The sequence below is a fragment of the Aethalodelphis obliquidens genome, unplaced genomic scaffold (assembly GCF_003676395.1).
Source record: "Aethalodelphis obliquidens isolate GAN/ISIS:26980383/991018 unplaced genomic scaffold, ASM367639v1 scaffold5, whole genome shotgun sequence".
Lineage (NCBI taxonomy): Eukaryota > Metazoa > Chordata > Mammalia > Artiodactyla > Delphinidae > Aethalodelphis > Aethalodelphis obliquidens.
Window position 1 is genome coordinate 29,893,834 of NW_020837949.1, and position 24,743 is coordinate 29,918,576.

The following is a 24,743-nucleotide window of genomic DNA, read 5'->3' on the forward strand; positions in this document are numbered from 1 at the left end:
ATCATTTGATTTGTACTATAAGGCTGACAATAATTATAGTACAGCTACACACAGGTGTGCATATATATGCCTACATATGTAGCTATTAAAAAGAATACAGAAGCTACATATCTACTTATATAAAAATTTCAAGATATATTTCTAATTAAATATGCATATGTGGATAACTGTATATGCATATATGCTAATATATACCTAAAATATCTTTGAGACTATCTTTGAAAGCACAAACAAGGACTGACAACAGTGACTGCCTCTGAAAGGATGATGAGAAGCCAGCGGCAGGGTTAAGGTAGAGGTTTAGTTTTTCCATATCGCAGGTATTACTGTTACCAATGGAAAAATAGATAAAATATATAAATGAAACATTAAAAAGAATTCTACACATTAATTACTATCATTAGTATCTCATCTATTCCATTTACTGCCACATAAATTAATTGATGCTTTATTTTCTCTCTTCATAAATGCAAAATATATCTTAAAGATGTCCCTCTATTTTTTTTTTTTTTTTTTTTTGCGGTACGCGGGCCTCTCACTGTTGTGGCCTCTCCCGTTGTGGAGCACAGGCTCCGGACGCGCAGGCTCAGCGGCCATGGCTCACGGGCCTAGCCGCTCCACGGCATGTGGAATCCTCCCGGACCTGGGCACAAACCCGTGTCCCCTGCATCGGCAGAAGGACTCTCAACCACTGTACCACCAGGGAAGCCCTGTCCCTCTATTTTGTATTCTAGAAGTATATCTTTGAAGTACCTTTATCCTGATTGTTCTTCTATTTCCATGTTAGCAGATTTAAATTTCACATTATTATGTAGCTCTGAGTTTAGACGGTTTTTGTTCTTTTTCCTATTCTCTACATACATGTAGAAAATACAGCTGGAATAATTCCTGAAAGTGGCACTGAGATTTCCTGGGCTCATTTACCTTTTGAACTTGCTTTCCTGAGAACATTTCTATCTATTATCATTAGAAGAAATCAATTTCTTGAAGCTTATTTCTTTAACAAAATAATTTCCTTTTCCCCCTCTGTTTATATTTAGGAAATCTTCACTCAAACTTGCCTCTCTCTCCACCCTTGAATAAAACGCTGTGGGTGTCTTTAATTAATCCCTTGTTACATGTACAACTTCTGTTCTATAGCTAATGTTTTTTATCCTTATTTGATTCGGAGGGAAGGGTATCATTAGCCATTTCTAAACAACTTGTTATTTATTATTCATCTAAAAAGTCAGGATTGTATATGAAGATGTTGGCTCAGCAGTAAAGAAACGATTTCTTTGTTCTATTTGAAGGTTTTTTTTTTTTTTTTCTGTTTCCTTGATATCTGGAGGAAGATTAGTTAGGTAAACATAACCCCTAATTCACAATTTTTAAAAATGCAGTGGAAGTATTTTAAGAGATGATTCATACTGTATTTTTCTTTTCCTTGGGGGGGGGGGATGTCACCTTCATTGTATTTCATTATTACTTCTCAAACCGACTTCATATTTTGAGTTTTCTACACATTTACCGTAAAGTAACTGGTTTCTTGAACATTCTTTTTGATGTCATTAAAATTCTAGGATAAAGGTTATTTGATGAATAGTTTTTCTTTCTCATTCTTAAATACAGTTCCTAACTAATATAGAAAGTTAGTTTCCTAACTAATATAGAAAGTGACTTTTTGAAGTAGGGTTCTGCCTTAGCAAAACCCAAAAATATGTGGCATCGACGTAGCCATTGGATGGCAGAAGTGAGGAAACTAATATTGGAGATATAAAAAATGGCAATCCATATTTGTAACTGCAAAAGATTTACTAAGTCGTCACCTGCAGTAATAAAGAAAAAAACATGTATTTGCTGCGTCAGCCACTTGAGGAGAAAAGTCTAGAAAGCAGGACTTAGAACATAAAACCTTGTTAGGGTGTGTTGGCTTCTATGGGATGGATTTAAAAAACACGTTCTAAGGGATAGATTAACACATGAACAAACCGGCCAGTTTATGGTCAGAGATGAAGGGATAAAAGGGTCTTCCAGGTTGAAAAGCCACTGGTTTCTAACTCCAAACAATGGGATATGGGAACCAAAGTTTTGGTAAAATATCTTAGATGAACAATGTATAAGAAAGAAAGGGGGTAGGGGGGGAGGGAGAAAGGAGCAGAGACCACCTTAAGGACCAAGTTGAGGTGGGATACATGAGAGCAAAGTGGCAGAAAAATAATGCAGATTTTAGACCTATGAATTAAGAAGGAACTTTTGGTGTGGTTAGCAGTGAATGCAATGCCTAGTCAATGTGTGAAGGAATCTTATTAGTAAAGAAACCATACGGCTGAACTAAAAATACCTTTGACTTTTGGAATCATTGAGACCCCCTAGTCTTACATGAGCAGTAAGCTTTAAAGTCAGTACAGTCCTGAGGATGGCATGCTCCAAAATCTTCACTTCAGATATGGTCAAGGAGAACAGTGGATAAAGGGGAGTTTCCAAAACTGCAGAGCCACGGGTCATGGCAGACAATGGGCAGAGAAAAGATTCAGGGCCTGAAAGTGTCGGTACTTGTTTTTATTGTTGTAGATCAATAAATGGGTGTTCGTTAAGAACCAGAACTTTAATTATAGACAAATTAAAATTTTTGATTTTGTTCACTTACATTTGGGAAGGAAAGTCATTTCAAAAATTAATCAAAGCTACACATTATTACTGCTGTTTATCATTTGTACTCTAACAGAGCCTGTCTTATCTATTAAAAAGCATATCCTTTTCCCTCTTTCACAATATGTTGATAAATAAACGCACACACATACCCATACACACACACCCACGTACACATCCATATACATTTCTCTAAGAATACAACTGCATACATACGTGTTGAGAATTGTGACCTATATGTATACAAATATATACTGGTCTGCTTTGTACAATGGAGCACCAGAATATTTTGTCTACTCTTCATAGGCAGTGCTAAGTATGAAGATAAAATTATTTTTACTAATAAGACTTCTGGAAACAATGTTGGTGATCACATATGGGTGAAATGAGAATTTCCCAGTGAAATGGAAATGCACAAACATTTACATGATAATTATATACTACATACTCTCCTGGGTATAAGTAATTTTACTCATAATAACTAAATGAGTGATATTACTGTCCACATTTAAATGAAGCAATAGAGACAAAAATGAATTTCTTTCACTTTGCACAAGTGATAATAGATGGAGATTTAAATCTAATATTCTGAGTGGAAGAGTTACTGAATTGATCCAATATAAAGATGACACAGGAACAAAACCACCTACAGGAAAACCAGGTTACTCAAAACGGATACATAAGTTATTTAGGAATCATTTTACAAGAAAGAGTTTAACTATTATTATATTTTCATCTCCTTATTACCAATATTTTTTGTAGCCTGAAGTTTAGATTAAAATACTGCAAAATAGCTACTAAGAACATTCATTTTTGAAACACTTACCTTTTTAAGTATCATGAAAAGTGTGTCTTAGTATACGATATTTTGTTTGGAAAGATACTGAGGCATATGGCTGATAGGTTTTAAAACCTTGTAATTACTAATATAAAATCTGAAATCAGGCAAAAAAATATTGAAGGAATCTTTTATAGATGAGGAATGATTTGTGAATGATTTTGTAATTCATAAAACTCTTTTAAACACTGCCTGCTAAAATATTATCCCTAGGTAAGTTATTGATGTATGCCTTTAATGAGAATATTAGAATATATGCAATTCAAACACCAGCTAACTTAGCAGAATTTTTTTTTTAATTGGCTCAACCACTAATTGAAACCAGCAACTAATTTTTTTCCTCACAGGAATCTAAAGTGATATCCCAGACACATACCTCTATTAGGTGAAAGAGTACTTAAATAAAAAAGATTTATTTATCTATATCAAGACTCTAGGGCTTCCCTGGTGGCGCAGTGGTTGGGAGTCCGCCTGCCGATGCAGGGGACACGGGTTCGTGTCCCGGTCCGGGAGGATCCCACATGCTGCGGAGCGGCTGGGCCCATGAGCCATGGCCGCTGAGCCTGCGTGTCCGGAGCCTGTGCTCCACAACGGGAGAGACCACAACATTGAGAGGCCCGCGTACCACACACACACACAAAAAGACTCTAAGATATAGGGCAGCAATATAAAGACAAAATTATAATAGGATAAACATTTAAATGGATTACAAATACAATCATTTCATAAATTTAAAAATATTATTGAAGTAAAAAAATTGTTTTCAAAATATTTTAGTAACAAAATTAATACATTTTTGTCAGTGAAAGTGAAATTTTAATTATCTGATTGTATCTGTCATGTCATATCTGTGTAATAAAATTTCTATAATGGTGGTAAGTTTTGAGTTGAAGGTAAACCTGTTTTTTTTCTAGATTTGTGTGTACTGCTATGGTCCAAGACTGCATGAGGCAGTGCTCTGATTCTTTACAAAGTGGTACAGTAGATCTGTTCTCTTATACACAATGTATAATACACTGTATTTCCTTGTGGCCAAAAATGATCATGAGGTCATTCAAAGATTTCCAGTCTAACCAAGAATGATAAAGGTTAAATTGTTTGTCAAAGAAACAAAAAGCCAAACTGTTTTCTTATATATAGGTTACCTTTTAGATTTCAAGTAAATTACTCATTGCACAGATTTTACTAAAGTTACTTAATATTCTAGGATATCTAATTAGGTTTAGAAAAAAAATCTCTACACTATAACATGTTTCTCAGCTTTCCTTGTGTATTATTTTATATTTATGATAACTTTGTAAACAAAATCAGGTTTCTGATCTTTTTGAGAAGGTAACTGGAAAGATTGAGTATTTAAATTTATCCATTAAATCATTAAAGAAATTTAAACGTACAATTAGAACACCCAAGAATACTTAATGCACACTGAAGATCACTTGAGATTATACTTTAAGAAAAATTTTAGATTCAACCAAGAAACTATTAAGAACTATAATGGATGCATATAAAGTAGAATTCATCCTACTTGCAAATAACTTCTATTTCTGTTGAACGGCATTGCCCATAAAAAATATGTGCAGTTGTTTTTGTATAACAGTAAATACTGTCAGGAAACAATGTACTTTCTAAGAAAAAATGGTCAAAATAAAGTAAAAGTGATGACTAAGGGGTAAGCAAGGAAGAAGGACTGAGTGGTAACCTGTGCAGTTGCTGACCCGCAGTGCACCATCAAAGGGATTCAGGATGACAAACAGGATGAGGCATTCTGTGCTTTAGAAAAACAGGCCCCACAAATAGTGAGATGTGTATCTCAGGGAGAATTTAATGAACCCACATACTTGCATCTTCCCATACACTAAAAAGCACCAACTTGAGATACCTGTTCTTTGTGACTAGTGGTAATCTTTTACTAAGAACGTGTATGCTAATTTACTAATACGTGTATGCTTGGATACACGTATTCCTCAGCCAGAAACCATACATCAGCGGTCCTCTCCCCTGCCTTTTCAGAGCAGTTCTCTCAGAGCTACTGAGAGGCTGTCTCCCTGGCTACAGTCCTCAGCAAGACGCTGAATAAAATTGAAACTCACAACTCACGTTGTTTATTTTTCTTTAAGTTCACAAAGCTGATAATGACAAACAAGTAAACTAGGGACCGCATTTTAGGATAATTCATCAGGTTTTGCTGTGATAGCGCTGATTAATAAAGAAGCTTGAAACTCTGGGTTACGGGCAACTTTCATTTGTTAATTGCACATTAGAGCTATGCATTTTTTGACTGCTTCTTTACTTAGATATATTCACTGGGATTTGCTGAGATTACCTCTGCTAGATTCTGCTGAGATGGGCCACAGGGTGAGTATTAGGATTAAGTCTGTTCCACATGCCTCCTCACTGTGGGACACAAACTAAGGGAGTACCTCTCACGTGGGACATGCGGTTTTCCTGAAAGTGTCAGTGTTATGTTATGTCAGTGCCACATACTTTGTTTTGTTGTGGCAGCATTCTACATCTGGTATCAATTTCTGTATTAGTTTGGTTTTGTTATAATCGTGCATAACATTCAGCTGACAACACTGACATTTACAATGCCTTGCATTTCTATCCTGCTTTCATGTTTAACAATTTGTCATGACTCCTCTTGAGAGCTCTATGGGGCTTCTCTGCTAGACTTGGATGTAGGATGCAAGTTGGGTGAACTACTGCTTCACATGTCTCCTTGCTTTGAGAACCAGGATGAAGGAGTGTATCTTATATAAGACATGTTCTCATAGTAGAAGACAGAAAAACTGGAGTGGTGAAAGAAAACACAAAACGTCTCTGAAAACCTCTGCTTGGTACTGGCGAACTCTGTTCTATCCACCTTCTACTGGTGGAAAAAAAATTACCTGGCCAAGGCAAAAGTCAGTGGAAAAATATTTTTTTTCCATATTAAACCATGGCATGAGGAAGCAGAATCATGATTAAATAATACAATCTACATACCTAGTAAATCTACATACATACCTAGTAAACTAGATAAATACCCTTGCATTTTTATGTCCTGGCCATTAGCCTACTTTCTTTCAAAAATAAGTACTATTGAAACGTATTTCACTAAGCTAGATGAAACTATTATGAAGTTGACTCATTTGGGCCTTGTTTTGTAAAATTAATGCTAATGGTTTTGTACATAAATCATCAATTTTATATAGTTTTCAATCTCCACATAATAGAACAGTGCAAAGAAGCTTGTTTCTGAAACTCTGAAAGGCTGAGACAATTATTATTAAATAATAATCATAATTATACTGATAGATATTTAAAGTTTATGATAATATCCAGATCAGGTAAATGTTTCTAACAATATTGTTTGTTTGGCTAATCAATTTCACCAACTTTATATTATGCTGTGTTGAAAGATGAAATTACTAGGCATTTTCATCTCTCTAAGGAGCAGTAATAGGAGAGGATTTGGGATTTTTATTTGTTATGTTATTAATGTACACATAAGCTCACTGAAAAATGAAGCTGTCTTTGCTGAGCATGGGCTCAGTGCCATTAATTTTATCACCAGGGAGGAATGTGTGCAATAATTGCAATTTCTAAATCTCAGCTTTTGCAAAAAAAAAAATCTAGCAATGGTTATGAATCAGAATGATTCTGTAATAATTCTGAAGTAAATATATGTTCAAGCAGTTATACATGCCTCCATGAGATGTTGTGCTTCTAAACTTCCTTGAATGTGACAGGTTACTGATTACTTTACATCAACATTATATTAAAGTATGTCATAAACTAGATTTGAGTTGTATATTAGAAATTAAAATTCTTGTTCATAAGAGCTGGTCAAACATCACTTGTTAAGCAAACCCAGTGGGGATGAATACAATATATATTGTCTTTTAAACTTATACCAATCTCAAGAATTCTAATTATATGAAATGGTTTTATACTTATAAGCGACTAAGCCCTAACCATTTCCTTAGGGAATAGTGAGTGGTCCTCCAAAAATTGTCTTCCCTTCTTTCTGGTAACGTGGTTAAACTCTCTGTCTCACTTCCGTTGCGGAGAAGTGTGTCTGTATGACTAAGTGATTGTCAGTGGAATGTGAGCAGAAGGGATGTTTCTACTTCTGTGTTTAGTCCTCAAGAAGGACATAATAATTAGAACCAACGGTGATACAGCTTTGAGACATGAAAATGGTTTGCGGGATGTGGCTGCAAAAGGATGGAAGATATCTGAGTCTCCGAATGTCCGTGTAGAACAGAATTGTCTCTGGAACTAGTACAGAAAAGAAATAGACTTTGTTTTTTTCAGACACTGTTTTATGGGGCTTGAACCCATTATGGTCATTTGATTTAGCAACAAGGCATAGTCATTTTAATAGTACCTTCTTACGTAGCATATACATAAAGAAATGTTAAGATAGAATCTCTCACCAAATGTAGAATCCCTCTTCACTTTTCATCACATGGGTTAGTTAATAATATGTTTTTGATAATGGAAAAGACAGATCTCATTATACATTATTTTACAAAATCACACAAAATAAACACACCAAATAGCAATAAGTACCACTAAGTTATATATATGCAAAAACATACGTCAGTTTTGATGTTCCTCAGTTTAAGTTAAAATGAGTTACTCCACATCACTTTTTTAAAGTTTATCTCTATCTTTTCAAGAAGAGATATTTCAAAAATCAAACATAGTTGAACTCACTGAAAACAACTAATATTCAAAATGATATTTGTAATGTTTATACACAAAGTCTGGAAATCCTTGTTGATAAGAAATATACAAGATTAAAGATTTCATTGTTTTAACTGTGTTGAAATATAATTATTTAAGCTTTGGGAAAGATAACTGTTAAATATGAAATGATAACTCTATGTTTTGTATAAGATGCCTTCTTCTCTACAATTTAAACCCAAAAGGGCACTTAGGAATGGCAGGGTGACAGGCACTGACAGAAAGTCTAAAGATGATACACATTGCTGCACAGAACATATCTATTAGTACTTTTTGTTTAAGTATTGAACAAGTTATTTTAATGTAGCATTTTGATGACTCCCAAATTTGTTCTCTTCCTAATTCAGGACAACTAAGGCTCAATCAATCCTCCCGGGGTGTGGGGAAGGTCTGAAAACTATTGTGGAAAAACTCCCAGAATTGTTTTGCCCAAGGGAAGGTAGACTCTAGCATTTATCTACTAACTCTCATCCTGCGTTGGTGGAGCATTGCTCTCAAGGGTGATAAATCCACCACACTGCAGAATTCATCTGAGGGTGGGGAGTAAGCTCCCTTGGTTCTGGAGAAAGCCCTCAGGCAGTGAAGGGAGACAGATGCCATCAGCATGTTGGAAAAAGTCTGTAGCAACAGGTGAACTCACATGGCCCAAGGCAATGTGCTGCTTCTTCAACAGCATCTGCCACATTCTACTTTATACTTGTGATACTGTATCTGTTTATCTATTCATCTATTATTTATGGAACACCTTTTAGTGGGAAAGATCTGTTCTAAATGTTTGGAAAACAGCAGTCAACAAAAGAAAATCCTTACTCTTGTGGAAATTGTATTCCAGTGGGAAAGAAAGATGTTAAAATAAAAAGCAAATGATTATATACTTAAGAGATATAGATAATAAAATATTTAGGATTTAGATAGTTAAGTTGTCTACACTCCCCTCCCCCACGAACCTGGGAATGACAACCAGCAGGTTTTTGTTCATTTTAAGTAAGAACTTTCCCCTATAGGTAGCCAAAAAAAAAAAAAAAAAAAAAAAAGAAAGACTGCTCTTGAATTAAACAGTTGAATTTTTATGTGTCAAGGATAATGTAGAATGATTAGTGGATTATATGTTCGATTAAGTGATAATTAAACTCTTCTGACTTTGAGAGGAGTAGTGATTTAATTTTACCATTTGTTTTGATTCTTGATGTAACCTGCAAACACTATGTCTTTTAGAATTAAAGAATAATATTAGAAATATTTCATGTCACCAAAGAATATACTTTGATTCAACTTGGATATATCTTTTCTCTTAGGAAATCTCATAAACTGTGTACAGAGCATATGTATAATTATTAAATCTCCAGCACGTACCATAACACCAGATATGAAATATGCACTATCTTATCTGTCCAAAGTATATATGCATGGACTTAATTTAAGCATTAATTTAAATATCTTGAAATTATTATATTAGTACTTTAATTTTCATATTTGCTATCAAGCAATTTCTGCATACATTTTTCTCCCACATATTTAAATTTTGATAGTGAGTTAGCTGCAGAGTTTAGGGGAGAAAAAAAGGTATTTTAATTATTCTAAAATTTTATCGAGAATGTTCTGCAATTGAAACTGGTTGAGGAAAGCTTTAAATACAGTGATAATTCTGTTGAAGTTGGTGCTTGGTAGGGGTAAGCATGCCCAAAACACACAGTTTCAGAAATACCCTATATAAAGTGTATTTCTTATATACAAATAATAGGGAATTTTGGAGAAGATACATTTATGAGAAGTATGTATAATAAGTTAAAGAAATTTCTGTCTTCTTTTGCTTTTCTCTGAAACAATAAATATTGAAAAATCATAAATTTCTAAATAAATAGTAGAGACCCTTCCTTCCAGGAATAGCTTTACTAGAACAACAGTGCTATATAAATATAGTCTTTCTTGTTTCTTCTTCTTTGAAATATATGATGCAGATTGTCTTGGATAAACATTTTGAACCACTGATAAGGTGTATAATATTATAGCACTAATAAACCCTGAGGCATTCCAAGGAAATTACTACATATACTACACACACACACACACATACACACACTCACACGTGAAGTAGAGGCTCTAGTTAAATTCTATAGTAAATAGTGTTTATATAAAGCCCTTATAACTTGATAGTTTCACATGAAGATTATTTAAAATATTTATATACAACTGATTCCAGAAACTGACAAAACAAGTACAAAATCATGGTCATATAAACAAGATAACTATTTGCCAGGAATCATTTCTGTTAGACATATAATTTCACACTAATACTTGTCAAGCTACATTCTTAGGTTTGCATAAGATTTTGATGTGTATGTTCCTAAAATTTATATATTTATATGATACATTATAAAAGAGAAATAATGTATAATTAGAGGTGATGTATTTCTTAATCTACACTCAAAAGGTGTTCTTTATGTTCAGCTGAAGATGCCTTTGGAATCCCAAAACAAATCTGTGTAGATTTGTTTTTAATGACCTGAGATTCTTAGAATAGCCTTTCTTAAGATGGCAACCTCACTCTAGATTCCTAAAAGAGAGGCCTGAAAACAAGTCACAATTTTGCTACAGTAATGGGTAGTGTTATGCCACAGGGCAATGATGGTTTTGTGTATGTCATAGGCATTGTGATGAATATGGGAAACTGTGCATTATGGGAAAAAAAAGACTAGTTCTAAATATAAGTGTGATGTTCATTAGATATATGCTAATACTTACCTTCCCATCTTAGACATATCCTTAACCAAGTTTGCAAGTTTTTATCAAGGAAGTGAAAAGGACCTTTTATCTAGTTATTAGGATGAAATATCTAGTTATTAAGACAAAATATCTAATTGCTTTAATATTCTTTTCATTGCTTTACTTTGATATCTACAAAGGTGATATAAAGTGGTACATTTAATGTAATAATAAAGCCAATACCTGTGATCCATTCATTATATCCCAACCTGGGCATATGTTTAGATTGAATTATCTTTCTTTCATGTAACCTGGCTTTAATATGTACACAATTCCTAACATTATGTCAAGTACTTGAAAGGCCATGAAGTAAACAAAGCAATTCTTCCCTTTTAGTAGTTAATAAGCAGCTTAAAATAATTTACCTGGGGATAGCCGTCATGGCAGCAAAGCGTATTTTGTGTTGGTGGATACTCGGCAGGACACAAATTATTTGTATCTGAGATGAAGAAAGTATCTAGGAGAAGTGTTTCCTTTCTCTACCTCTTCTTTAGAGAAGTGTTTCCTTCTCTACCTCTTTTCCCTTTTTGTATTTTTCCTCTCCTCCGCTTGCTTTCATCCTTCTCTTTCACGTTTCCCTCCCTCTTTTTTTCCTTTGAATAATTCTATTCTATTATAGTCAGGTAGACAAGAATACTCTATTTTCTTCTTTTTATCATGATTTACCACTTTCCACTTTACTAGCTCTCGTTTTGCAGCCTTCACCACCAATGTCTTTGCCTAAAGATAGAGCAGATGATGAGCTCAGAGAAGTTATGCCTCGGTTCATCAACCACTGGCAATTTGATTTTCATTTATAATTTTAAAATAACACGTGATTAACCCACCCACTGCTGAATGTACGGTGCTTATGACATATTGTTCCCTGGAGAGAAATGATCTTCTTTGACTCTTATTGCATACCACTTTAAAATGCTTTGGAACTCAGTCTAGCTGCCTCAAATTTACTCTGTAACATAGATGATTTGGGGGGGGGGAGACTTGCTTGCATGTGTGTGCACACACACAGTACAGAGTGACTGTACTGAAATGTGAATTCCTGTCTGTCACCTGCAGCACTGCATTAACAAGCACTGAACTGAGCCTAGTGCACACATGGGGAACTAACCTGAAGGACACTAACTATTCCATATATTATTATTAAGCCCTGAAAATATATGGTGTCCTGAGATGGTAACAGGATGCCACAAATTCTTTAATTCCCCTTTTGTTGAGAGCTGCAGTATATTCTTATTTTCCTTGAATCTGGGCTGGCTCAAGACTGCTTTGATGAATAAGGGTGACACTCTGTGCTTAAGCTCTAAAACATGCAGCAAGTACTATCTTAGCCTCTTGGAAGTCTGAGTCACCATGGATGGTGTCCAACTACTTGGCTGGGGAGATCACTTGGAGAGGCCCTACGACTACATCACAGAGGGGTCTAGCTGAGCTCAGCCTTCAGCCTTTCCTTCCTTCCCAAGGTTGCCAGACAGATGAGTAAAATCATCTCAGACCATCCAGATCAATCTAGGTGCCAGAAAAATATGATTACTGAGGAGTTGATGCCCAATGGAACAGAAGAATCACCTGTGTGCCTGTGCCCACAGTTAAGCCTCACAAAACAGTGAAACATATTAAAGTGGTGGTTATTTAAAGCCCTATATGCTCAGCTTCCTGTTGCTTATCAGTAGATAAAAAAGATCATGCTCTATGGGCATGAAAACAAATCTACTTCATCTTCTGTTTATTTATATGGCTACTGTATATTTTCCAGGTGGTTAATAACATTTCATGTCTATATCCTGTGGTTGTGACTTGGACTGGGTATGAGTTGAGCAAAGAGAAGGAGAGAGCACTGAATGGTTCCTCCCATCAAAAATCCTGACATATTTCCTTTTTCCCTTCCTTTGTTTGTGATTTTAGAGAGAGGAGCAGGGCTAAGACAGGAGTGCATGATATAAATAAGAGGTCTGTCTTAGAGGAAAGGGTCAAAAGCTAGCCAAGTGGATGCCAAATACTGGCAGTGCTGCACTGAAGGAGAGACACTTCTTTGACTGGGGTTCAAAGCTGTGATTTAGTGAATGCATCGCTGCTTATAAGTCTCCAAAGGAGTTACTGGAGGAGTCGTGGTCCATGCAGGCAGCTCTCCATAAGCCTGAGTACATTTCTGTCTTTCAGCAGCTCCCAGTGCTGTGACAGTTTCAAATCGTGCTTTACTGTTTCTTTGAAGCATTTCTCTCTCTCTCTTTTTTTTTGCCCAGTCTGCTTCTTTTAAAGGCTCTCATTCAGCTTTTAAAAAGATGAAAGGAGGCATGAAAGTCAATTATTTTCAAAAGAATTAGAAAAACAATAATAGGAACTGAGAAATTGGGTGAGAAATATCTTTGTGACTTACTTAAAACAGGTCAGCACATTTGAGACTTTCTTGATGTCAGCTGTTCAAAATGAGTTTAATAACATGTAGTCTCCTAGTCGGCATACATATAGAATTTTATTATGTGGTTGCATTGCACTGGAAAAACATCACCAAAATAAGACACAGCCTGTGGACATTCATATCATTATCCATCAAGTTATGCTGGTTGGGGCTTCCCTGGTGGCGCAGTGGTTGAGAATCTGCCTGCTAATGCAGGGGACACGGGTTCGAGCCCTGGTCTGGGAGGATCCCACATGCCGCAGAGCAACTAGGCCCGTGAGCCACAACTACTGAGCCTGCGCGTCTGGAGCCTGTGCTCTGCAACAAGAGAGGCCGCGATAGCGAGAGGCCCGCACACCGCGATGAAGAGTGGCCCCTGCTTGCCACAACTAGAGACAGCCCTCGCACAGAAACGAAGACGCAACACAGCAAAAATGAATTAATAAACTCCTACCCCGAACATCTTCTTAAAAAAAAAAGAAGTTATGCTGGTTTATTACTGACACATAACACATAAAGGACTTCTCTCCTGAAAACTATGACTAAACATGGCAGTATGTCAAAAATATCTTCTTTTTGTGAACAAATAATTTGAAAATATATGGAAGGATGAGTTACCTTAAATTCTGAATTTCAGTTTCATTTTTCTTATTCATCACATTTTCGTTTTTATGATTATCAAATAAGCTGCTACCAAACATTGCATTACCCAGTTTTCATAAAATATTTCAAATACCTTTAAAGATACAAAATAGTACCCCAAATTTCAGCCTCACAAGCAAAGACCAGCAGTCAATCTATTGCCAAAATCTCACATGATTTTCTGCTAACTACCGTTTGATGAAACATATAGCAAAAACAGAGAAAAATGTGAGTACAATTTGAAATAACGACTGCTAGTTGAGGCTACGAAATTCCCATTGAAATGCCCATGAAAGCACAGCAAGAGATACAAAGTTATAACACTAAAAACTGTGAACACTGGTCAAGGATTTGCCAGGTCCCTAAAGAAACAGTTCTGAACCATAACAGAGATGAGACCCTAAAGCAAAAAATGAAAAGCTTTAAGAAGATGATGGCAGATTTCCAACCAATCGCAAAGCAAACAAATCTTCCCAGACTAGAAGGGGGAAATATCTATTCCTTTATGTACCCAAAATATACATGAATACACCTTATAGGAGTAGCTTTCTGTTTTCTTCCCCAAGAGTGTGACTACACTAACTGCTCTTGTTCTCATTTATTTCCATTTCAGGGCTGAGTTTGACATCCAGTGACCTGTTACACCCTAGGATGAGAAGTCCATCATAGGGCAGGACAGAGATGGAAAAAGCTGGAGTATTGGTATGTTATGGGTTACAGTGGCTCATGTACTGTTTCTGAAAAGGAAAGGATCGCATCCTGCTTCAAATATTCCAGTAATAAATTCCTATCATTGAAAAAATGAAAGCCCTTTAATTTCAGAAGAATCATGTGAGATGTGAAATGTTAAACAGCAGACAGTTGGGTACACATATTTTACAATCCAGATTATTTTCTGACTCAAAGAATTAGGAGAGCAGAAATAATTTACCCATGCTATTTATATCAAAACCTAAGCCACCCTGGAGCCCTTTCCATTTAAGACTGGGAAACAAAGAACACCTGAATTTTGTAATTAAACCGATAAAAAGTCAACATAAAAAGTAAAATAGCAATGAAGATAAATATGAAAAATATAATTGTGTATTCTTTAAAATTCAAGAAAATGCTGACCATAAAGAGTAGATAAAAGATGAGATAACACAATGAAATCAAAAGTTTTGATAAAAATGAAGAACAGAGTGAGAGAAAGGGAGGAAGAGAGAAAGGAAGTGAGAGAAAGGGAGGAAGAGGAAGAACAGAGTGAGAGAAAGGAAGAACAGAGTGAGAGAAAGGGAGGAATATTCTCATTGGGATATGAAAATATTATAAGGAAAACTAAAAAGTTCCTAAAACTTGATCTATTTTTGAATGAAAACTATATAAATTAGAATCAGTATTATAGAGGAAAACTGTAGGACTGTCATTTATAATCTAGAGAATAAAGACTAATATTTAGAATGAGAGAGCATTAGTATATTAAATATGGGGTATTAATAATATGACAGCAATAAATAACAGATACAAAAAAGAGAATGAAATGAAACAAAATATAACATGTATCCTTGAAAATGAAAGGAAAGCTGACTTCAGGTAATATAAACATGGATATCAGAGTGAGAGAAACAGCAAAAGTAATTCTTGAGAAAGCACAAACATACTAAGCATATAACAATCTGGTTATAAAATATGATTTTATCAGTAAAAATGTATTGATAGACTCAAATGTATACATGTAATAGAAATACCAATGGTGATTTAAATTTGACAGAATGAGGAAGGATAAATGAATGAGAATATCCAAGAACATATTTTAAAAGAAAAATAATGTCAGTAATTTTATACCAGATATATGTATTATAACACTATAATAAATCTGATTTGAGGTGTAGCTTAATAAGTCAGAATTTACATATCACTTAATACCAGCTAGGTATTATTATTAGCATTTTACACAAATGAACTCATTTAACATGCATACTAATTCTTTCATGTATGCACTGGTATTAGTTTTCTGTTGCTGCCATGACAAATTACCTCAAATTTAGTGGCTTAAAACAACAAAGATGTGCTATCCACAGTTTCTATATGTCAGATGTCAAACAAGACTTTTGCCAGCCTAAAATCAAGGTGTCTTGGGGCTGTGTTCCTTACCGGTGGTTCTGGAGAAGAATCTACCTCCAAATTCATTCGGATTGTTGGCCAAATTAATTTCCTTGTGGTTGTAGGACTGAGGTCTCCATTTCCTTGCTGGCTCTCAGCCAGGTATCATTTTCAGCTTCTAGAGGCTGCCCACATTCCATAACATGTGTGTGGCCTCTTTTCCCATTTTCAGAGCCAGCAAGCATGGAATGAGTCCTTCTTATACCCAGAATCTCTGACTTTCCCTGCAACTGCATCTCTCTTCTGCTGCTTCTTTAGCCAAATATCTTTGACCACCTTCCTCCTCCTTTCTTCCTTTTCTGCTTTTAAGGGCTCTAGTAATTACATTAACCCCACCTGCATAATTCAGGATAATCTCTCTGTAACCTTAATTCATCTGCAAAGTCCCTTCAGAGCAGCATCTAGGTTATCATTTGATGGAATAACTGGGAGGTGAGAATCCTTGGGGAACATCTTTAGAATTTTCCCTGCCATACTTCTATTCTTACCTCAACTTTACAGATGAGTAAACTAGGCACTAAGGGGTTAAATATCCACCAGAGACACAAAGGCAAAGGTAGAGCAGCTAGATCCTGAACCTGAGTATTCAGGCTCCACAGTATGATATACACCATTGTATTATAAAGAACTGTGTCAAGAAGCAAATCATAACAGCACATGTTCTAGATAATTCTAATGATATCACAAATAAGGAAAATTACTAGAGCCCTATGGCACAGCATTCACCAACATTAATTCCAGAGGCACTAAATATTTATAAGTAAAAGATAACATTTAAAAATTACTTGAAGCATCAGTGAATTTCTATTTCATCTCCAAATAAAAAATGTATAAATAGCTAAAAGAAAAAAAGCATAGAGAAGAAAAACATTGCTAACTTTAAATATATTAAATTTATAAATATTTCCAAACCTACGAAAATGGGAGCAAATCCCTTTGTAAAAGTAATCTCTAGGTAAAAGCTCTTAATAAAATAAAAATATAAAGGTATTGTCTTCTTCAGTAGAATGCTACCAAATACCTTACATCAGATTTCATTCTTAAAGGTGAGATATTAGTAGCATTCTCTTTAAAGTCAGGCATAAGAAAAGAATGCCTTCCATCACTGCATATATTGAACATCATAAGGGAGGCGCTGGTAAGCACAGAAAGTAAAAAATCAAATGAAAAAAGAAATATTAATCTCAAATAAGGAAAACTGTCATAATTTGCTGGCAAGATAATTACCTACGAAACCCAAGAGACTTGATTAGAAACAATTCTAAAAAAAAGAGGTCTAGATGTTTTCTGGACTAATACAAAGGCAATTTACACAAATCAATTTTATTTCTAAACACCAGCATAAACAATTAGAAAAAGTTACAAATGAAAAAGGGATTTTCCTATTGTCTTTAAATTTTGGCTAAGGCAAAAGAAAGGGAAGAGCAATGTGCACCCCCTGAGCAAGATGGCCTTAATCTCCCCCTCAGCTCGATTAAATTTTAGACAAGTTTCTTCCTGACTCAAGGCCCTGACCTCCCTTCACTTAAAACATTTACTTTAGTAAAAAGTGTACTTGTAAATTCTTCCCCTGCCACGTTGACATGTAAATCTTTTTAAAAGCCTCTTGCCAGTTTTACAACCTAAACTGTCTTTCTCAAGGATCTGGGAGCCAACCTTCAAAATGTAATCATCAAGGAAGATAGAGCAACTATCTCCCAGTCTCTCTGTGGGAGGACGGAGCCTGACTTCAGTGGGAGCCTTGCTCCAAGTTGTAAAACTCTTTCCTCTTATGAAGAGAAGAGAAAGTTTACTCTTCCCTTCGGCAAAGCCAATTAGCAAACACAGGTAGCCTAAGACTCCCCAACTCCAGGTCTTAAAAACTCTCCAGCCCTTTATTTCAGACTGGGCTCTGGCCTCTCTTCCCTATTGCAATAGTCTTGAATAAATCTTCCTTGCCTGTTTAACTTTGTCCAATGAAATCTTTGCTTTGACACCACCCTTACTTTGGAGAGGGAAGGGAAACCCAGAAGTTGCAGAGAGGTTGGGAAAATAATGAACAAGGAAGGAACAGTAAAAGAATCTTCTATTCCAGGTCTCCAAGGCATAAGTCAGCCCTGAGGCAGGGAAAGGGAAAATCTATGACCTGAGAGTGAGATTTAAATTTTCAATTGAACTATTAGAACCATCATTTTAATACTGAATAGTGAGTTGTAATTACTGAGATAAAATTTGTTTTGTAATTGTCACTGAAAGTGTTCTGAAAGGGATGGCTTTTGTCTCAGGAGCTATTCAAGGGGCGGGGGAGGAGGGAAGGAGATTAAACAGTTTAAGGGCAGTTGTTGGATGAAAATATAGATGCTTCCTGATTGATTCTTCCAAGTTCAGTACTTTAAGCAGACACTTAAATAACTTTTAAAAAGTATACTACCTACAGTACTAACACAGACAATTAAGTACCTAAAATAACTAACAACATATGTGTAGGACTTTATTAAAAGAAAATAAACCACAATAAATGAAACGGCATAATGTATTATTATGAGACAGTATTTGTATATTATCCCCCAAACACATTTTTAGTATTTAAAATTCAAATTAGATTACTAACGTTTCTTCTACCTTTTATACTTATTAATCTAAAAGTGCAATCCAGGTAGATTAAAGAATTAAATGTAAAAAGCAAAATTTATGGAATAAAGTGCAGTTGATCCTTGAACAACAAACATGGGGGGCTGGTTAGGGGAGCTGATGTCCTGTGCCACCGAAAATCCATGTAGATTTTTACAGTCGGCTCTCTGCATCTGTGGTTCCACATCCACAGATTCAACCAATTGTGGATATTGTAGTCCTACAGTATATATTTACTGAAAAAAAAAATCGGCATATAATTAGATCCATGCTGTTCAGACCTGTGTTGTTCAAGGGTGAACTGTATAGGAATATATCTTAATCATATCGAGTAAGGGAAGATGTTTTAATGAAAGATGTGAAAACTGCAAATCCTATAAGAAAAGATTAGTAAGATTGAATACATCAAAAATTAGAATGTTCACTCAAGAAAAAACATGAACAAGGAATAAGGATCAGACACTGTGAGAACACAATTTCCACAGACTCCCATTACCGTTTCTACACACCTACAGCATTTGCCCCGACTTCATGGCTCAAAGGGCGTTATTCTTATTCCTATGTAAAACCAAATTCTATACATCTGCACTAAATTTCATACTGCCATTTTTTTAACACCTTTATCAGAGTATAATTGCTTTACAGTGGTGTGTTAGTTTCTGCTGTATAACAAAGTGAATCAGCTATACATATACATATATCCCCATATCTCCTCTCTCTTGCGTCTCCCTCCCACCCTCCCTATCCCACCCCACTAGGTGGTCACAGAGCACCGAGCTGATCTCCCTGTGCTATGCAGCTGCTTCCCACTAGCTATCTATTTTATATTTGGTAGTGTATATATGTCCATGCTACTCTCTCACTTCGTCCCAGCTTACCCTTCCCCCTCCCCGTGTCCTCAAGTCCATTCTCTACGTCTGCGTCTTTATTCCTGTCCTGCCCCTAGGTTCTTCAGAACCACGTTTTTTTCTTTAGACTCCATATATATGGAATCTTGCTTTTTTAATTGACACATTCAAATGCCTGCTCTCTACTAGGTACTTCTCATTAGCTTACAGATAGACTGTATTGCTCCCATTCTAAGTATGAAATGAAATATAAAGTTTCACTTAAACCCACTTTCCCTGCCTGCTATTTACCCATTGTTTCCCTCCCATTTTACAGTAAAAATAACTTGTCTACCCTCCTTTCCTCCACTCCAATTCTCACTTAAACCCAGTGCAATTAGGCTGTTGCTCCACAGACACCGTGGTCATGGCGTCCACATTGTTAAATCAGTGGCACACTTGACTTGCAATTAGTATTTGTCACAGCTGCCCAAGCTCTTCTCTTTGACTCACCTTCTTCCATTTTTCCTGACTTTCCTCATACCTCACTTTTCACCCCTTTTACAGCTTCCTTTGCTGTCTCTTCCCTCCTTTCTTTCCTTTCAGTGTTAAAGTGGCCCAGAGCTCACTGCATGTTCTCCTATGTTCCCTTTGGGATCTCATTCATTCCCAGCGCTTTCAGTACTACTTCTGTGCCGGCAATTCTAAGATTTACATCTCCAACTCAGATTTTTCTCCTGAAATCCAGACTTGTATATATAATCGCCAACATCACATCAGAATAAATGTCTAATCAATGATCCTTTCAGCGATACCTTTAAAATATTTCCAGAGCCTGATTTTTTCTGACCACCTTCACTACTTCTCTCGTAGTCTAAAAGGCTACATTATCTCTCCTCTGATTTCTATAATATATCCTAACTTGTCTTTCTGTTTTTACTTTGCCTCCTTCACAAGCTATTCTCAAGACAGTAGCCAAACAGATAACTAATAAGGACCTACTGTATAGCACAGGGAACTCTACTCTATACCCTGTAATGACCTATATGGGAAAAGAAGCTAAAAAAGAGTGGATATATGTGTTTGTATCACTGATTCACTTTGCTGTACACCTGAAACTAACTCAACATTGTAAATCAGCTACACTCCAATAAAAATTACAAAAAAAAAAAAGACAGTAGCCAGAGTCAAGTCATGTTTTAAAAAGCTAAGTGACTCCTCTCCTCAAAACCCTGCAGTAGCTCCCCATTTTACTTCAAGTTAATGCTAATGATCTTACACTTCCTGCAAGGCCCATATGCCCTCAGTCCCCCACTTCAGACATCATGTTTTAAAATTATCTGCTTCATTCCTTTCCACTCAAGTGGCCGCTTTCCTCTCCCTCTAACACTCTGGGGATGTTCCTGCCTAAGAAATTTTGTTCCAAATGGGAAAATATATGACAAATAATTAATGTTTTTATTACACAAAAAACATGTTCTACATTTTACATGTAATTCATTATAAACCGAATAAAAAGCATCAAGCACAACGCTAAAATGGGCAAAGAATATGGACCTATATGTCAGAAAGTATGAACTATAAACAAGCAATAAGCTTAAGTACGAGGGAACTGCTGAGGGCAGTGTCATTTTTACACTCTTGAGGGCTACTGCACATTTTGTATCAGAACATTAAATTATTATTAATGCTCTTTTAAACAAAAATTCATCAATTGATCTATGTTCAGGAAATAAAAAGCTATGGTTGTGAAGTTTTACACATATGCATTTTATCACACTATTATATATTTTAATTAAACACTGGAGAGATGATAAACTATTAATTTTTAAATAAATAGTAATATATATTTAGTAGCCACTCAAAATAATATTTTGAGGAATATTTAGTGATTCAGAACAGGAAATGAAAATGCAGCATGCATGTGTTTATGTATTTATATGTGTCTGTGAGTGTGTGTATGTGTGTGCACCAGAGTAAAGAAAAATGCCAGTGATTATCTTCTCCAAGTAGTGGTACTAGAGTTTATTTAAAATGTATTCTTTACCCTTTGCTATATTTTCCATGTCTTGTAAGATAAATATTAGTGGATTTCAGAATTTTATAATCGATGTTTTATAAATTAATCTGTGTTGTTTCATGTTTTGTGGTGTCAGGGACATAGGGTATGGCTGGTTCTAGACTTGAGTTCAAACTGAAAGGAGGAACTTTAAACTAGAGAGGGTAAATAAACAACATCCTTATCTAAGTCAGCAGATTTGTTTATTTTTAATCCTATGGAGATGTTATATAAAAAGGTTTAGAACAATAGACTATTTTATTAATATTTATGTCCTATTATACTTACAAAGCATTTATATCTATTATCCAAGTTAATTTTCATAATGCTTTGTAGTAAAGATTTGCATTATAACGTCTTACCCAAAGTCATGCACACATTTATTCATTTACAGATAGATTTTGAGTCCCTAATAAGTGCCGAATAAGTTTTATCTGCCGGAATGCAGGAGTGAAGAAGACAGATCTATTCTGTGTGTCAAGCAACTTCAACGTTGACAGACCCTGGATTCAAGCCCATCTGCTTGACCATAGGCTCATACTCTTTCACTACATTAAGTGTTTTTTGGTGATTTAATTTGAAACTTTTTTTTTCCTTGCAGGTTTCTATTTGTCCTCTCACAAAGTAATTGATCTAAATCTCCACTTTGCAAATGAAATCCAGACTTTGTATACTTTGTAAATAATTCAATTAAAATCTAAATTATCTGGGTGAAATATTTCTCTTCTATGTATCAGTTTGCTGGTGGCCACCTGCTTACACTGTACTCAGAAAGCCGCCAAACAAATAAATCCTTTCCATTTGCTAAGACGAAATAATTTCCAGGCCATGACCTTCCACATTATGTTTCATCCTGGCATTAATTTTAATGAAATAATAATGTACTTGGCACCAGAATATCATCTAACATCCAAGGATCTCCAAGTATGTAACAAACATTAATTCAGTAGCACAATGGCTCCGTAAGAGAAAACACCATTGTCACAATCCTGGAATTGAATAGATTGTTGAACAAGGAAAATAATGATGGGGAACGCATTTTGAACTAATCAGAAGGGAGTAAGCTGCCAACCTGAATACTTTCAGTTCATTACCTTACTCGAAGTAGAAGAGGGTGTGGATGAGCTGGGACTGCTCAGAAGAAACCCCAAATTCTGAGGTTGGGGTAAAACATCTCACCTCTTCACCTAGTTTAATATATGAATGCTCTGTGATAATAAATTTTAAAAATATTTATGTTTGGTTGACAATTTCCTTTACTTGAAAGCACTAGATTTAAAATCACAAAAAAGCCTCTAACTCAAACCTAGTCCATAAAAGAAAGATGTTTCTAACTGAGGTGACTAGATGGAAGTTTTGCATACACAAATCAACTAATAAAAAATCATTATGGCTCCTGAAAATGACTCAAAACTGTCTTCTGAAATGACTTACATTTGCTCATGATATATATTAAAATGTAATGTAAAGAACAAAGTTAACATTGCCATCGAAGGATGTCATTATCTATAAATGAAAAATCATCAAACAGGTTTTTTTCATTCCAGTAAAATGTTTTTGTGTTAAATGAGGCTATTAATTGCTGGATAAGGAGATCATTTTGATCATTTGGCATGGTAACATTTGATCCTTCAGTATCCCAAAGTTAGTGATGCTCTTTATTCCAAACAGAAAGGGCCCAAAAATTAATTTCAATATGTTATCTGCACCCAATAAATGTACTTATAAAAAAGATATCTCATTCTGTTTTTCACACAGCTTTGTTGTATTTAATTTTATCTAACTTTAATAATTGTTAAACTTTGTGCACTTCCACTGAAAAAGATTTCACACAGTTTGCTGATTTGCAATTGGCAGTACCTTTCAAAGGTAAAGCTGTGAAGAAATATCAGAAGTAAGGGACTAATGTTTTGCTCAGGAAATGTATTACATTTGCATTTCCTACAGCTCTTCTGCTTTGTAGAGGTATATACTGTGTTTGTATGAAAGATGATGTTAGAACTACTTCTATCCTTTTAAGCATAAGTAGTTGAAAAATGGTGAATGAAGATGAGACTGGTCATTAAACTCTAGAATATGCAGAGAACGTCCTAGTGCATTTCAGCATTTGGATTATGTCATCCATAAAAATTAGTTTCTCAGTTATTTTGATTGCCGTTTCAAAAAATACTTGACAGCTGCATACTCTGTTAATATAAGAGTTCTTGGGAATGTGCATCTTTGCTTAGTTATAATGTAATAAAGTTAAGATCATTCTATTAAATAGTAATTAGTTTACAGGGAATTCTAAATGCTTATTATGAGTTAATCTAATCCTTTAAAAAGAGAACTGTTGATGTTTTGTCACACTTAAAAACAGAAAAGTAAACTGATTTTTGCTTAAAAGTGAAATTACTTAAAATACATCATATAACTGCTCTTTTTGGAATTTTTTTACCTGAAATTTTACTTTGCCTATATTTTTATTTCATCATTAATTTAGCTAAAACATTTGCACATATAAATCTACTATTTAAGAGACTATTACTTAGTACTCAGGAGTATGAGTTTTGTGGAAAGAATACTAGTAAAGAGGAATTAATATATTTTTCGTGTTTAAAATATTAATACTTAAAAGTTATTAATCAGTAAGCTCTTATTAGGCATGTGGTAAATGCTTTCTAAGTATGTGCTTATTTAATCCTCAGAATTCTGTGATATAGGCACTGTACTACAGTTAACATTATATTTTATTATATTTATATATTATTATATTTACCCAAAGCTACAACAAGTAAGTGGCAGATTTGTGCTGTGAGCACAGTACTGGATTGTGTCTTACTACGTAAATGGAGTCCATGAGGCATTTCAGTCACGAGAATAGATTAGGGACCATGGATAGTTCCACTCCCCTGCAGCCAATGGATTTGAAACTGTGAAAATATTACTCTGGTTTTCAATATTTGATATAGAAATCTTAGGTCTGGACTGTAAGACACAGGTGATAGTGTCTGTACTGTAAAATGGCTGATAAATTTGGGGAATATAATATTGATATTTTATCTTAGTAATTATATTTTCCAATGTTATTTATACACTATTAAAGCCAAATATCTCTCTGTT

The 24,743-nt window shown here is 35.1% G+C and overlaps 1 long non-coding RNA gene across 6 annotated transcripts in view; it reads left to right on the forward strand.

The window, feature by feature from the left end:
* The window catches only part of LOC113618175 (uncharacterized), a 124,200-nt gene that overhangs the window by 74,984 nt on the left and 24,473 nt on the right, over positions 1–24,743 (forward strand). For 3 of the 6 annotated variants that reach the window (XR_003431914.1, XR_003431913.1, XR_003431910.1), the window contains exon 3: positions 14,617–14,705. This is a non-coding gene — a long non-coding RNA (uncharacterized LOC113618175). Of the gene's footprint in view, positions 1–14,616; positions 14,806–22,039; position 24,743 lie in introns of those variants that run through there. The other 3 variants (XR_003431911.1, XR_003431912.1, XR_003431909.1) reach the window with 3 other exon arrangements.